This window comes from Triturus cristatus, chromosome 9 (genome assembly GCF_964204655.1).
Source record: "Triturus cristatus chromosome 9, aTriCri1.1, whole genome shotgun sequence".
NCBI classification, from domain to species: domain Eukaryota; kingdom Metazoa; phylum Chordata; class Amphibia; order Caudata; family Salamandridae; genus Triturus; species Triturus cristatus.
In genome coordinates, this window is record NC_140592.1 from 761,854,002 (window position 1) to 761,869,922 (window position 15,921).

Here is a 15,921-nt window from a genome sequence, read left to right on the forward strand (position 1 = left end):
TTATAAGTACTGTTTCATTGATTGATTAGTTGTCTGTACTCCTAGAACTGGTGGGGTTGGTTTTTTATGCAGTTGACCTTTCCAGGCTTTTGGCCAGACACAGCTTTTGTACAGAGTGATGCTCCTAACAGCACAGTAATCTCCAGCCTGGAGCACCCACAACAGAGTCACAAAGAGATGTGAGCTTTCTGTACCTGGCTATCAAGGCCCACACTAAACAGTGGTCAGGAAAGGGTCAAATGGCTGGCTTCACCTAAAGGACCATTCACACTCTGAACAGACACTGCAGTCTCACCCTTCACCACCATCATCTACCAAATGGCAGTGTTTAGGAAGACTAATCAACAGTCCCTCTCTGCAAAGCAACCTGTTTGAATTTCTAAAGGGCACACTGTTTCCTCTTCCCACACTTCGGTGTCTACAGTGTCTAGGTCTCCTCCCTCCAGCTTCAGAAATGTCAGCAATAAGCTTTCGCTGTCAGAAAACAACCTCACTTCCATCTTCTGCACATGAGCATCCCAGGGGCTTCCAAATTGGAACCCTAAAGCCACCATTATCCTGGTTCACTCGTACAGGTAATGTATGGACCACACATGTTGCACACTGGGGTTTTAGCACTGGAAACTGGGTTAGTACATTACAGAGGAACTTTACAAGAGTGGCCAGCAGACCTTCACTTCACGGATACAGAAAACAAGCATTGGCAAAGTCAATAGGTCTGGCTTTGTCCGTCAGCTTTTTGGCAATTCCTGTTTTGCTATGGTTTTTACAAAACTTTATTGTTCTGAAAGCTGCCGGGCATTTGTTAATCTAAAAAAACTTAGCTAAATGCAAAAATGTTTTTATCTCTAAAAATACTTTTTACGGGAGGTGTGGCTAGCTGCCAAGCAAGATGGCCGCAGCTTAACCGAGCTCCGAGGGTGAGGCTGACTCCCCTTACATCCGCCTGATCATCCGTATCTAATTTTACCCCCAAGGTCCTGGAACGGGGAGTTGAGGCTAAGCGACCCCGCCTGCTTCAATTCCCGGGTCTCTAAGTGGCCCAGAACGTTATTGGCGCTGCCCGGAAGGTTGCGGCCTGCGCCGGTGACTGAAGTCAGGACCTCGAGTTGGCGGAGTGTCCCGGGTGCTGCGAGGAAGATCCGGACCGGTTTGAGGGGCGCTCCGGGGGAGTTCGCGGCTCACGGCGGGCCTGGTGGGGTGCGTGCTGATCGCGCCCCGCTTGGGTCGTCCCTGTCTGCATAGTGCATCGGCGGAGCCGGGAGGAGGCAGGGCCTGGGCGGCACGGGGGAAGACGTCCCCGCAGAAGACTCGTGGTCGGGCCCGGTGGCCACGGCCCTCCCGTGCCGGAAGATACGGGTGGCAGGTGACGGCCGAGGCGTGCTCCGGGGGAGTTCCGGTCGCCGGTGCTGCCTCTAGCCCACCGTGGGGCAGCCGAGGAGTGACTGGTGGTGCTGCTGACTATCGGTGCTGGGGACCCCCGGCGCTCCCTCCTCCTGATGAGATCGACGAGGTGAGCTGCAGGCTGCAGGTGTGATCGGTGCTGGGCCCTGTACTGCTTTGGGTGTGACGCCTGACTACCCATACTGTATCTGAGGGTGTGGCCCGCTGTGGTGGACAACTCCTGCGCTGACCTCGGACTACCGGCACCCGGTCGGGGCTCCCCGCTCCGACGACTAGCTGGCGGTGGATGAGGGATATTTTTGGCGGCATCTCCCGAAGCGACCATGAGTGGGAAGGGAGCCCGGGCAAGCCAGCAGAGCAAGCTGGACAAGTTCACATATAATAAAGATTCTGGCTCCATGCCGGACCGCGGCGGACACGCCGAGAAGGTGGCAGCAGAAACGGAGATGTCGAAAGTGACGCTGGAGGACATCATGGCTGCCCTGACGCAAGTACAATCCACCGTGGGAACAATTTCCTCGGACGTGTCCCTCCGTGCGACTTTCAGAAAATGTCAGCCAGGGTCACGGATGTGGAGCAAGTGATGGCTACCTTAACAAAAGATTCTAGCTATCTCCTACAAAAAGTGTCCCAGTTGGAGGCGGAGAACAAGCACATGGCAGCCAGGCTGGACGATCAGGAGGGACGCTCCCGTCGCAACAACGTGCGCATAACTGGGATTCCCGAAAGTGAGGGGCATCCTGCCATGGACCTATATGTTGAGGATCTGATAAAGTTCAATCTGGAGCCCAGGGGTCTCTCGGCCTTTTTCTCGGTGGAGCGTGCCCACAGAATACCTGGTGGCCGGCCAAAGGTTGGTGCGCCCCCTAGACCGGTCCTGGCGCGCATGTTCAACTTCCGCGACAGAGACGCCATTCTCCAGGCGGCGCGGGTGGCACCACCCCTCCGCCACCAGAACTCCACGGTATCCTTCTTCCCGGATTACACGGCGGCAGTGGCGGCGCAGCGGAGGAGCTTCCTGGACGTCAAAAAGAAGCTCAGAGCCCGAGAGCTTCCCTATGCCATGCTCTTCCCGGCGCGGCTGAGGGTGGTGGCAGATGGGAAAACGAGATTCTTCGACACGCCGGAGGAGGCTCATGACTGGCTTGAGGGATGGCAACAGATTCAAGGTGCTGGGCGCTCGGACCGGAGGGGGAGACAGTCTGGGGGATCTGAGGATCCTGGTGGTCGGAACCGGCGGACGGAGGAGGCGGAGGAGGGATCCGCCAGATAGAGCCCTTACGGAAGCCTCTCTAGACACGATGATATATAGTGAACTCAGAGACCTACTACCACCGGAGTGGCCTACTTCATGCTGATTTATTGCACAGACTATGGGACCTTGGGACAGGGAATGTCTTGGTCTTCCTTTGACCTCCCGCTCCTTTGCACGCAAGTACTGTTCAGGGTTAAGGGGTCTGAGCACTCTGCTGAGTTGGGGTGGCGGGCAGTTCTAGGTCCGTATGGCAGGGAGGCAGGGAGGGGATTTGGGGGTTGGGGATTGTTTCACTGGTTTTTTTCTATGTTTGAGTTCTTGGTGGCAATGACACTTAAATCAAACAATGCACGCCTTCATTACATTACACATGTCCTACACCGGTATATCCGCAGTGTTCACTGCCTTTTGCCCCACCTACCGTAATGTCCGATCTAACGCACAAAACACCAACTGAGACCAATCTGACCCCGGTGCGGCTTCTTTCCCTACTCACGTGGAATGTGCGGGGCTTGGGAGACAAAATCAAACGGGGCCTGGTCCTGCAGAGTATTAAGAGGTGTGCCCCGGCGGTGGTCTTGCTTCAAGAGACCCACCTTACTGGCACAGCTAGTAGAGTGATGGATAGATGGGGGTACAAGATGGTGACACACTCTGAATTTACCTCCGGATCTCGGGGGGTGGGCATAATGGTGCGCCGACAGTCCCACTTAATAGTGCACAATGTTAAAACTGATGGGTCGGGACGATTTGCGGCGGTCCATAACCAATGGGAGGGGCGGCCCCTTAACATAGTGTCTGTTTATATTCCACCTGCACTGCATGCCACGGCGCTCCCGTCGCTCAGCGAGTTTCTGCTGGCTCTACCGGAGGGGGAGGTGATACTGGGCGGAGACTTCAATGCTTTTATGAACGACCTCCATGACTGGTGTCCTCCACGGACGAGGGGAGTCTAGAGGGATATCTGATCACTCCCCGATACTCTTGCAATACACCCGCTATCACTTGATGCGGCGCCGCATCTACCAGATGCATCCCAGCTACCTACGGCTCCCTGATATTTGTAAATCAATAGCGAAGGTGACGAGCCTTTACTTTCAGGAAAATGCCGCCTCGGTTGATTTCCCCACTGTTCTTTGGGAGGCATACAAAACGGTCATTAGGGGGCAGGCTATGGCCTCCATTGCGGAGTACAAGCGTGGAAAGCATTCTGAGCTGCAGTCACTAGAGCTTGAGCTTCAAGCGGCGGAGGCTCACCAGGCCCAAGACCCATCTCCCACGGCCTCCCACAGTCTGCGATTGGTGCAGACGAAATACAGGGAGCACCTCGCAGAGCGCACCAGACAACGCCTGGAAGCTTCAAGGCACACAGTTTATGACGTGGGTGATAAAACTGGAAAGTTGCTGGCGTGGCTTGATAAACGTGACAGTGGCGATAGGTGAATTGCGCAACTTAGCACGGATGAGGGGCAGAGGACGTCCGACCCGCGCGATATGGTGCGTGCTCTGGCAGGGCACTTTCGGGGGGTCTACTCTTCCGCTTCCTCTATGACAGTGGAGGAGGCGCTGACATACATCAGAGACCTCAAGATGCCCAAACTCTCACTTGTGGCGCGGGAGGCCCTGGAAGCCGAGCCCATGGTGGAGGAGATACAGGCGGCTTTGGGGCCCAACGGCATACCGGTTGAGCTCTATAGGAGGCCGTCCGAGACGCATGCCCAACATTTACTAAATATGTTTACCCATAGCTTGCGGACGGGCGAGCTCCCATTAGACCAACCCACGGCCACCATCGTGGTGATTCCAAAATTAGGTAAACCTGCCGATCAATGTACCTCCTATCTTCCCATATCGCTGCTTAACGCAGAGGCCAAGATCCTCGAGAAGTTGCTGGCCAGCAGACTGACGCCGCACTTGTCCGAGATTGTGCACCCAGATAAGTCAGGCTTTATGCCCGGCAGAGGTACATCCCATAACTTGAAACGACTGCACGGGGTGCTGGCCCGGGCGGAACGGTTGCGGGAACCGGTGGTGCTTCTCTCTCTGGACGCGCGAATGGCGTTCGATATGGTTGAATGGCCCTTTCTTTTTGCAGTGTTGTTGCATCTGGGCTTCGGGCCCAAATTCTGTGCCTGGGTCCGACTCCTATACACTAATCCAGTGGCCAATGTCACGGCCAATGGCCATATGTCGGAGGACTTCCCCCTGACGTGTGGCACGCGCCAGGGCTGTCCTTTGTCGCCACTGCTCTTTGCCATGGTGCTTGAGCCACTTGCGGCTTGGATACGCTGGGAGCCCATGATACGGGGCCTCAAGTGGTCTGACGGCTGGGAGGACCGCGTCTCCCTGTACGCGGATGACGTGTTGCTGTATCTGTCCTCCCCTAGACGTTCTATATTAGCACTACTTAACATCTGTGAAGTCTTTGGCAGAGCGTCCGGCTTTACGATTAACTGGTCAAAGTCGGTCCTGTTCGTACTGCATGGCCTTCCCCCGCAGCTGCTGGCGGGCTGTTCGCTCCGCGTGGCAGAAGGATCGTTCAAATATTTAGGTGTACACATCATGTTGGATCAGACGGAGTTTTTCCGGCGAAATCTGTGTCCCCCAATGGACCGCCTCAAGCGGGATGTGCATCACTGGGGAGCGCTGCCACTGACCCTGTTGGGGAGAGCGGCACTCTTCAAAATGATGGCTTTGCCACGGTTCTTATATGTGCTGGAGAACACGCCGTATCCGGTCCCCCCGGCCTACTTCCGTGCGATAGCGGCCCAAGTCTCTAGCCTTCTATGGGGCACCGGGCCGGCGCGCATTGTGCAGTCTAAATTAGTTCGTGGGTGGTATGATGGGGGAATTGCGCTCCCTGATATCCAACTCTACTATTGGGCGGCACAGCTGAAGGTAATTAATCAATGGCTCCACGCGCCACAGTCGGACCCGGCATTTAAGGCGGACAGAGATATATTGGGCGAGAGGGGTATACTGTCGCCTTTATACAATGGTAGACTGGCCCCGAAGTTGATCGGCCCCCTGAGACAGACTGTGTCCATCTGGCATGCGGCCCAGGCCAAATTGGGGTGGCGGGGGGTTTTGACACAACTCACACCTCTTTGGGATGCAAAGCAGTTGGGACGGTTGAGGGATAGCAAAGGCTTCGATGGTTGGGACAACATTGGAATTTCGGTGATAGGCGATATGTGGCAGAAGGGGGCAGTCGTCCCGTTCGCACGCTTACAACAGCAATATGAGCTGGCTCCCTCGGAATGGTTCCGGTACATTCAGATTAAACATGCCCTGATCGCAAAGCTGGCTCCCGGCGGGGGGGTTCCAGAGGCATCCCCGAAGACAGGTTACTGACGGAATACATGCCTAAGAAGGCCATGTCCTTCACGTACCGCAAGCTTATCAATAACCTGCCGGACCTCATGGGGCCCTTGCGGGAGAAGTGGGCCGATGAGGTCGGCGAATTTGATGATCCGGAATGGCGCGAGGTGGGTATACATTCAAGGCTGCGGCTGGTGCAGCTCCGAATTTTGCACCGTTCGTACTATACTAGACATTTGTTACACAAAATGGGCAGAGCACTACACCCCTTCTGCCTGCGTGGTTGTGGGGAGGAAGGAACCTTTTATCATACCATTTGGGATTGCCCCGTAATCCAATATTTCTGGAGGCGAGTGATGCGGACAATGTCGCAGGCGTGCGGGGTATCGTTGGTGCCGGAGCCCCGGCGCTGCTTACTGAATGTGTGGGAGCCTAACGACCTCAGTCGTCAGGCCCAGAGCTGGGCCACGCTGGGGATAATGACAGCAAAAAGGAACATAGCCCAAAAATGGGGGGTGGTGGGGGTGCCTTCACTGACCGCATGGGGGAGGGATATGGACGCAGGCATGTTTGCTGAGCGCTCAGCGTTTATCAGGCGGGTTTGCCCCTGCAAGTGGGACAAGGTATGGAGGTATGGAACAAATTCAGGGGAGGAATATGTGACCTGCCACCGATGCCACATGATGACACCTCTGATTCAGACTGATGTAGTAGATATTGGGGCGGCAATGAGAAATGTTGATGCCGGCTATGTACCACAGTGCAGATATGATGTTTACTTCTGGAGTGTATATTGGGGTGCTGTATTGTCAAAAGATACGAGCAAAATGTCTACTCAAGTGTCTTGCTGTTTTGTTCACAACAAAAACAATAAAAAGTTAAAAAAAAAAAAAAACTTTTTACCATACTACCCTGTGGCACTTAACATAACTACTTTGCGTTTCAGTGCCCTGTTTGTTAAAGGGCAGCATGCTGTAACTCTTAGTGAAATCATCCCGTGGCTGAAGTGAGCTGATGCATTGTCCCTTGATGAATGCATGAGAGGGTTGGAGAAAAATGTGAATGACTCAACCACAGACAAATGGATGAAGTGTGGCTAAAAACTCCTATATATGCAATTAAGTCATACACTTAATTGTACTTAAATCAGAAGACCTTAACTAACACAGATATGAAAAAAGCCAACTGTTCTGACATTGGCTACACCCGTCATCAAAGGCTGAAGTGACTCAAAGGGTCAGCTAACTGACCTACTGTTTTGAGCTACAGGCACACAAATAGCTCCAACTGTCTCCCTGAAACTGCCCAGATGATCTACTGTACTGTACCTGACTGCACCTCCAGCTGGACCTGCCTGAGCCCTGCTGGCCTCTGCTGGAGTCGACTCCTGATCTCCAAGAGGTACCTCCAAGGTGCCAGACCCTTGGTGTGGCATCATTAGAGCTCCTCCTTGAAGAAAAGGAAAACTCTTGAAGTTTTGGGCTCTTTGCGACTGCAAACAGGTCAGTACACGCCAAGACCTTGCTGCCCGTGCCATCTGCCAACGCGAAGCTCCAGTGAACCTGACTTCGCACTACATCGACCACCAGAAACGACCGTTAATGCAAGATTTGCACTTCGTGCTACAGCAATGACAGCCCACGGTGACCGTCAACAGAAAGCTCCAACACCAACTGTCCATGATGTCCGACAGGATCTTCATACTACAGAGATGACTGGCAGTGATGCCCGACCTGCTCAGCGCACGGCAGCGACAATCACCCCCAACATTCTCCTTTCTCCTAGTGGCCTCCTCCACTGCATACAGAACTCTTCGTGCTGGACTTTAAAAGGTAACTTTTTCAGCAACTTTTCATGCTAGACTTTAGAAGGTAAAATTTTCAGCAGGACTAACCGGGTTCTTGCATTTGACGTGCACTCCATCGCGGCCGGGATGAATTTCTGACTATCACCTGGTCTTGTAAGACCAGATAATCGTGGGTGGTGCTTTGTGCTTTTAGGGACTGTACTTACCTTAAATCTTTGAAATTGAATATCTTTGGTTCCACTGATTGGAATTTTGTTGTTTTGGTGTAAAATAATTTATTACATTTTACTCTATTTTTCTAAATTGGTGTGATATTTTTCTTGTATTGTGTTTTCACTTTATTGCTGTTTATGTGCTGCATAAATACTTTACACATTGCCTCTAAGTTAAGCGTGACTCCTTTTGTGCCAAGCTACCAGAGGGTTAAGCTCGGGTTAATTTAGTGACTTTTTGATGTTCATCCTGACAATGATTATGGCTGTTGCTTGAGAAGGGCTCACCCCCCATTAACTAACAACCCAATTTCTTATATAAACTACGCAGGGGACATTCCCGTCCCAACAACATCCCTACATTTTCAAGTGCATTGTGAGAAAACACAGCCCGAGGATATGAGGATTTCATTGTAAGAACACATATCTTGAAGTGACCTGGAGCATATGGTAACTACAAGTACTGGTTATATTGAAAATACTGTGCTTCAATGACATTTCAATGCTGATAGGAACATATAAGAACATATAATGAAGAGTGTTTAAAGATCTCTGAAAGTGGGGTGGACAGGAATAGCCACCTGAAAACCACCATTTAGTATTCTTAGATTTAATTTATAGAAGGAAGTCAGTAATTGTTGCAAATAGGTTCTGCCCATTTACTTGCCAGGATCTTTTGCTTTTGAGCACCCATTTATTTAACTTTTACTGTGGGTAAGTATTGCTACCTCATTCTTACTGTAATTTCATGGTAATTTGAGTGTATTTACCACTAGTGTCCATGTTTTAAAATAAGAGTGCTGCAGCTCAGCCAGGGTAAGGGTTACTGGGCTGGTTACATGTGAACACACGTGCACACGTCTGCATGCACGTGTGGGCTGCGCATGAGAGACTACCGTCATGCACAGCCTAGAAGCTGCACACAAGTAACATGCCTGTGGCAGCAGTTTTAAACATAATATTAGACCTATCAAAGTAACACCTTTTTTACTGGCCCAATATTTCCTTTTAAACATTATTAAGTTACCCATAACTAGGCCTTAATGCCCCTAAAGGCAAGATGCCTGTTATTTAAAAGTAGGGCATATAAATGTATATGCTGAACATGTCCTTACAGTGAAATATCCGCATAAGCTATTTTCACTGTAGCAAGGCTGGCTGCTTCCATAAAGAAACATTATGCTACATTTTTACTTTTTAATATAGCCATAGAGCCCGACCTAGTGGGCTCTAGCTGCCATTAAAGGCCTGCTCCAGTGTTAAAGACCCAAGCCGAAGGCGAGGGTCTTTAACAAGGGATCCAGCCTTTAATGGCCGGTAGAGGCTGCTAGGAGGGTTCTATGATAATTAGAGCATTCTGCGCCTAGAGGGAAGAATGTTCTAATTACTAAAAACAAAGGCCTCTCGGAGTCCGAGGGGGTTTGAATCCCCTCGGGCTCTGAGAGGCCTTTGTACACAGCAGCAGCTGTGAGCAAAAACAACATTGAAATGTTGCTCTGCGGGCTTTTACCGGCCCGTAGAAGCCTGGAGCACTCCATTGTATTCAATGGAGTGCTCCACATTCCAATGTTCTAATAAATGTTAAATTCTGGTTGGTGGCAGCTAGTGAACTAATTCAAGGATTCATGGTTATAGTTATTCTAAATCCAATTTAATGGTAAAATAGAATTTTGTGTAATTATTAAGCAACATGTACTTTTAAAAAGTTACCAGTTTTCTGCCTAAAACCTTTAAGGCCTTTCTGTGCTTTCCAACTGTTACCTGACACCTGCATGGCTCCCCTGGGGTGAGAATTAGATTGCTCCCAGACATAGGACAAATGGCTTGAGTACTGGTGGTCCAGGCCTTTCCGTGACAGAATGGCCTGTGGCTGTGCCCAAGGACTTGTTCCACTTCAAAGGGACCTAGCCTCTCACAAGCAGATAAACCTGACACCAGACCTACCTGCTTCCATTGTCCCTCTAGCTAACTTAGCTCCACAACAAATGAGAGGGGGAGCTTCATCAGAACTGGCTTGGAGTGACCACAGGGTAGGATTTGAAGATAACTGTAGTCACACCTCTGTGTGGGCACAGGCAGGTCTGACCATGGAAGAAGGGTTCTGCCATATGGAATTTTCTCAGAATGCTGTGCAGGAGGGTTGGCACAGGGATGATGTGGCATCCTACGACCAGCCAGGGGGGCTTGGCATCTAGAACTTTCTACATACACTTATAAACAACTGGATGAAGGAGAGATAGAGAGCAAGGACTTGGACCTGGGCTGTAATGCCACTAGAACCATGCACTACTAGAAGTAGCCACCTGATGTCCCTGATGGACTAAGGACTTTGCCTACCACCAGTACTAGATGGGTCTCTCCAGGGCCAGTGGCCTTGCCCCATTATGCCACCTGAAGACCATCTGAGAGAAGACTTGGACTCCACTGCCCCCCAGGTGCCCTGCAAGATGGCCAAAAGGCCATGGAGCCTGTGAAGGGCAAAGCAGAGGAAAAAGCTGGTGTTGAGAGCCAGTGAAACCAACTCTCTGCAAAGCGGGTCCTTTTGTGGCCGGGAGGCCTGCTGAAACTGGTCCTGGTGGCTAGAGGTCACAATCAAGAACAAAGTGACCTCTGGATCAAGATATTTAACCCAACATGACCCAAGTTATGCATCTTGGAAGAGTGACATTTTTAACCTGCCTACCAGTGGCGGCTCCTCCATAGGGGCGGGGGGGGGGGGGTGGTGGTGTTGCCGCACTACTTTCCCGCAGTATGAGAAGCAGAAACATAGTTTCTGCTTCTCGAACTGCGAGAAAGCAGAAGAGCCTGGTTGTGGACGGGCGGGTGGGCGGTCCTGCTCGAGGGCAGGGGGGAGTGGCTTGCCCACTGTTGTGGGTACTGACTGTTTGGTCGGCCCCAGGGCCGACCAACTCGGTCATGTGCACTCTCTCTTTTTTCAAAATGGCCACCCAACAAGCACCCCGCTGGGGCGCTTTCCGCTCCGCCACACCAATTACAACGCTGCCATTGCAGCGTTGTGATTGGCTTAGGGTAGGGGAGGGAGGCTGCCTGCTGGCTGCTTCCTGTTCCTGCGGGAAAGCAGTAGGAACACGCACGGGACCCGGCTGCACCATTACACCGGCCAGGAGCAGGTGCAGCACGGAACCCGGCAGTAAGGTACGTTTTATTATTTCTTTTTTTATTCCCCACCCGTGACCACCGGCACCCCCCTCCCTCCTGCGAGCTTGCCGGCCACGGCTGGTGTGGGTGTTATTTAGACGACCGTGTGGCATGAAATGGCGCAAAGCAACGTAAGTCTCTCAATCAATTTATTTACCATTAAAAATCCTAGTTGTGCAGGATAGGTGCAGTGCTACGCAAGGACCTACCGTCCTCGGTAAATCTATATTTAGAGTCCCATGCAAAGGTTAGGTATTTTTGGTAATCCAATTATCCTACAAACTGTTTGTGCTTATTTTAGTTTGTTTATGATGGCCTGGCTGGGGGTGCCTCTTGTCAGACTCTAGGGGATCAGAATTTAAAACGTCCCGTAAATCATCAGCTATCACAAGTTGTACCCGAACATTAGAGAGTGACCTGGATTTTAGTGCTGTGCGCATCAAAATCCAGACGTGCTGTCTTTATTTGGTATATTCCTTTGGTAAAGTGAAATTTGACTTGGGGAAAATTGCGAGGCATGTTGTAATTACCCCAAAACTTGTAATTCTGATCCCAGTGCAAACAGTAGTTGGTGCAGGGTTTGGAAAGAACGGGCCACACTTAATGAGGGTCAATACATTTAGGGACAAACCCGCTATTAGTTATATGGTTTATTGCATCTGTTGTGTACTAAAACAATATAGAGACTCAGATAAATCATTCTTAAATCTGAGCAGCAAAAGTCCGGTGGTAATATCTACGAGGTAACCATGTGGCTGCATTTTCATTTTCCACATACTTAATATACGTGTAGTTTTAAAGTGCACCTTCACCCTTGGGCACTGAGTAACAGCTGTTGATTGTTAGTAAACTCAACAGTAATGAATTTGACGACCTCGCAAGGATGAAAGGCTGAGTGGCTGCACCGGGATTCTCACCTGTACCCAGGGGTCAAACATAGGTCCCTAGAATTGGACAGTTAGATAGACTGCAAAGAGCCTCATTCCCAGTGACCTGGTAATTCACCCGGTAACTCTGCGCCCTACTTTCAGTCTAGAGATACTAAGGTGCTGCTTACAAGTGGAACCCTCAGGCTCTACTGACAAATGAAGAATTACCGTGGGAATCAGGAATACCTAGGCTGATTCCATTGGTAATTTCTCATACGCCCGAGGTGTTTCACAGAAAGATTTCAGCTGCTGTTAGGAGTGTGAGTCACTGGGTGAAACTTAATGAAGTGGAATTCCGGTGGTGCAGGTCTCTTCAATTAATTAGTTAATTGATGAGTATGAACAAAATACACGGACATAGTGGCGTGCGTACGCATACAGGAAACATATACAGTGACATTTACTACTCAGACCCATGTTGTCTAGCACACTTTAAAGGAGACAATGAAGGGTGTGTGCACTTGTTGCATTGCCATTTTACTGTTGAGCGTACTATAAGATTGCAACACACAATGTGTGAGTGGCTCTACTGTGGCATTGCATACTCCGAAGATTTTGTTTGCCTGAGCCGTCAGCTATAGGCCAATCGATCCACCATGCGTCTGCATCAGTTCTGTCTGGCAGGACATTGTGTGGATTGGATCTTGCATTCTGACATTTTTTGGGTGAACTTAATAATTTACAGTTCCTTCACAGCTTTTATGCATTATGTGTTGGGGTTCAACTTAAGAGGTGCCACTCATTGTACACTTTGATATTTGTCGATGAAATTCAAAGTCAGGCAAAATGTAACACCACTTCCTTGGCATGATCACAAGAAGCCTTTCTTATTTGATTGTCATAGAGCAGATGGACAGCATGTTTTGACCACCTTCCTGTGACCATTTGAGTAGCTGGTGGAAGGGTTTAAGACAAACTGTAACAGCCTGTCATTGCTTTATTAACCTTCCTGCTTCCTCAAATTTGCTTGAAAATGCACCATTTATCCACTCTTTTTTCAAAATTTTCTCGGGGGGAGAACCCCCCAGAACCCCCCGTAGGTTGGTTGGGCTCGCTCGCTTAGCTCACCGCAGTGCAGTATGGCTAAAATTTTACACCGCACCACTTTCAAATGTCACTAGCCACCAATGCTGCCTATAACTAGCAACGGAGTGTGTGAGGCTCTGCTGCCACTTTCAAGATTTCACAGAGAGAGGACCTAGCTGATAGGGGTTTGTCAAGCGGCCCAACTTGATGCCACAGGAGGGGGGGGAATAACGCTATAAATACAAGATTGGATGTTCTATTCAGTTCTTTATTGGGTTTAACACAAGAGTCAGTTGAAATGGTCCTCCCCTTGGTTAAGGTTCTCCTGTTTCCCCAAGGACCCTCGATAGGGTGAAGTACTGGTCCTCGGCGTTGCCCGGTGGGTCTGGAACCAAAAGAGAAAAAAAAAGAAAAACTAGGGTCAGGTAGAATGGAAGACCCTTCCTCTCACACCCCTACACAACACATAGTTGTCTCACAACAACAGTGCTCCCACGCAAACGTAGGTCGTAGCACACGCCCCGTCCCGTAGAGGGGCGGGAAGACTCCTATGATGAAGCATGACACCAAGGGCCCTTTTGGTGTGTGAGGGGTATTTTAACAACTAGTGTGTATTTTCCAACATTGTGGGGATACATACCTTTTCTGGGAGGTTCTGACATACATACATACTTGTGGGTGGATCACTGTGTTTATGGTCTTCCAGAATGGGTCCTTGTAATTTCCCTTCATGGTCAAGTGATGTTTTCTGCACCACACTGCCATTGCTGGGATGCCTACCGGGTAGCTATGAGCTAGTGCTTCTAGAATAGAATGGAATAGCCAGGTACTGCATATCAGAGGAACTGCCTCACTAGAAGGGAGGGGACCCAGTAGCTCATTAGCTAGTGACCGCATAGTACCCTCGAGACTTGTTTCTGGGAAACTGTGGCACTCTATCCTTTAGTTCACATTGGAGAAGAAGAGAAGACCGAAGAAGGATTGCCCTACTGTCCCTGAACTGCGCATAGAGACTGCACCATCAAGAGGACTGCACCTGCTGCACTTTTAGGCTAGTGAGATTGGGACTGTGCCTGTGGCACCTGAGCCCGGGAAATGTTGATTTCCCAGCTTCACCGAGACCAGTGACTCCCCGGATCAGGAGTCTGATCCCCTGGAACCAGCTCCAGAAACACAAGACCTGAAAGAGCTCAAACCGACAGAGTGGTAGCCCCCGCAGAAGATTTGCTGCTACTAGTTACCAGGCACGACAAAGAGAGAATCAGAGATAGCCAACATATGCACCCTAGTATGGCAGACACAGGAGTTCTGTTCAAAGTCAAATTTGCAATATTCAAGGGACATCAACCCCCACCAAACGTTTTGCATCCAACCATGGTGAAACGTGAACAGTAGTTCAGCATTGGCTGCCCGACTACTGCAACTTAGAGAACTTCGAGGTATGCCGATCTCCATGGCTAAAGTTGCCCCACATCACTCATGGTCCAAGGAACCACCACCGAGACATCCCCATCAACCGCGCCACAATCGGTGCATTCTTTTGAGCAGCTTTGCCTGCATCCCTCAGCATCTCTCCATTGAATTCTATGGCGGTTGTACTATAAAGTTGGGATCTTGCTTTAAAAATGCTCAGGTGACCAAATAACTGACCAATGGATCCTTCTGGCCCCCTAGACCTTGTCCCTGCTGGATTTCGTCACCCAAGCCAGGCCAGAACACTCGCACTAACTTTTTCAAACTTTTGAAACGTTTTCAAACTCTACGTTGTTATTGCTTGTTTGCGGTTGCATTTAAAAGTGATAAAAAGTTATATGATCATTATCTCCGGAACCCTCTGGTGCATTTTAATGAACAAGGTCTCTAAAAATTCATAAAAATACACTCTACTTTTTATAAATTGGTGTCATATCTTTTTCGTGGTGTGTGATTTATTTATTCTGTTGTGTGGTGCTGTTAAATGTTTTACACTAAGTTCCTTCGCCAAGCCTTACTGCTTGCAGACACAGCTACCCAGGGTTGAACGAAGGTTGAGTAAACAATACTGACTGGGCCCAGGAAGGCATCTGTGAGTGCACCCTATGATAAGGCTCCACATGTGTATTATGTAGTACACCTAGATCCTCACAGCGATGCATATTATATTTAGTAATTAGTTCATTTGCGTTTTCGTTGTAGGTATACACATGTGCTTACTGCAAAGTGATGACCCCTTGACAAAGCCAATAGACGTGCCTTATATGTTGATCTGGTGACCCTGTGACAAAGCCAAAAAGCCTGCTTTACTTTTTATGACACCCCTTTATCATGTGACGTTAAATTTGGAATAGTGTGGGACGCTATTATGATTATGGGGTCATGATCCACCACATGTCAAACGTGATTTCAGAATGGCACCAAAGATATTTCCATCTGCCTTATGTATATATTTGTACATTAATGCATGGTATTTACTAGTGTGTGTGCAATAAATGAACTTCTTTTTCAAAGAAAAGGCACTGACTGGACAATAATTTATTTAGCGTTGTTGTGTGCCAGTGGATTGAGATTACTATCCCACACTTGCTCCTCAGAATAGGCCTTTGACTGCTATGCTTCGCTACCCTTAGAGAGTCAAGTGCTACAATGTGGTACTTGGCACCAGGTAAGGAGTCACCAGTGGACCGATTACTTGCGCATGACTCACATCCTGCACAGCTAATAACCCATTTTATTACAGTAGCTCCACCACCACCCAAATTATCCTTCACTCCTTGACTGGAATGAAAATTAAGTCTGTCATCCCTCATCAATGTTTATGGTGGGTTAATA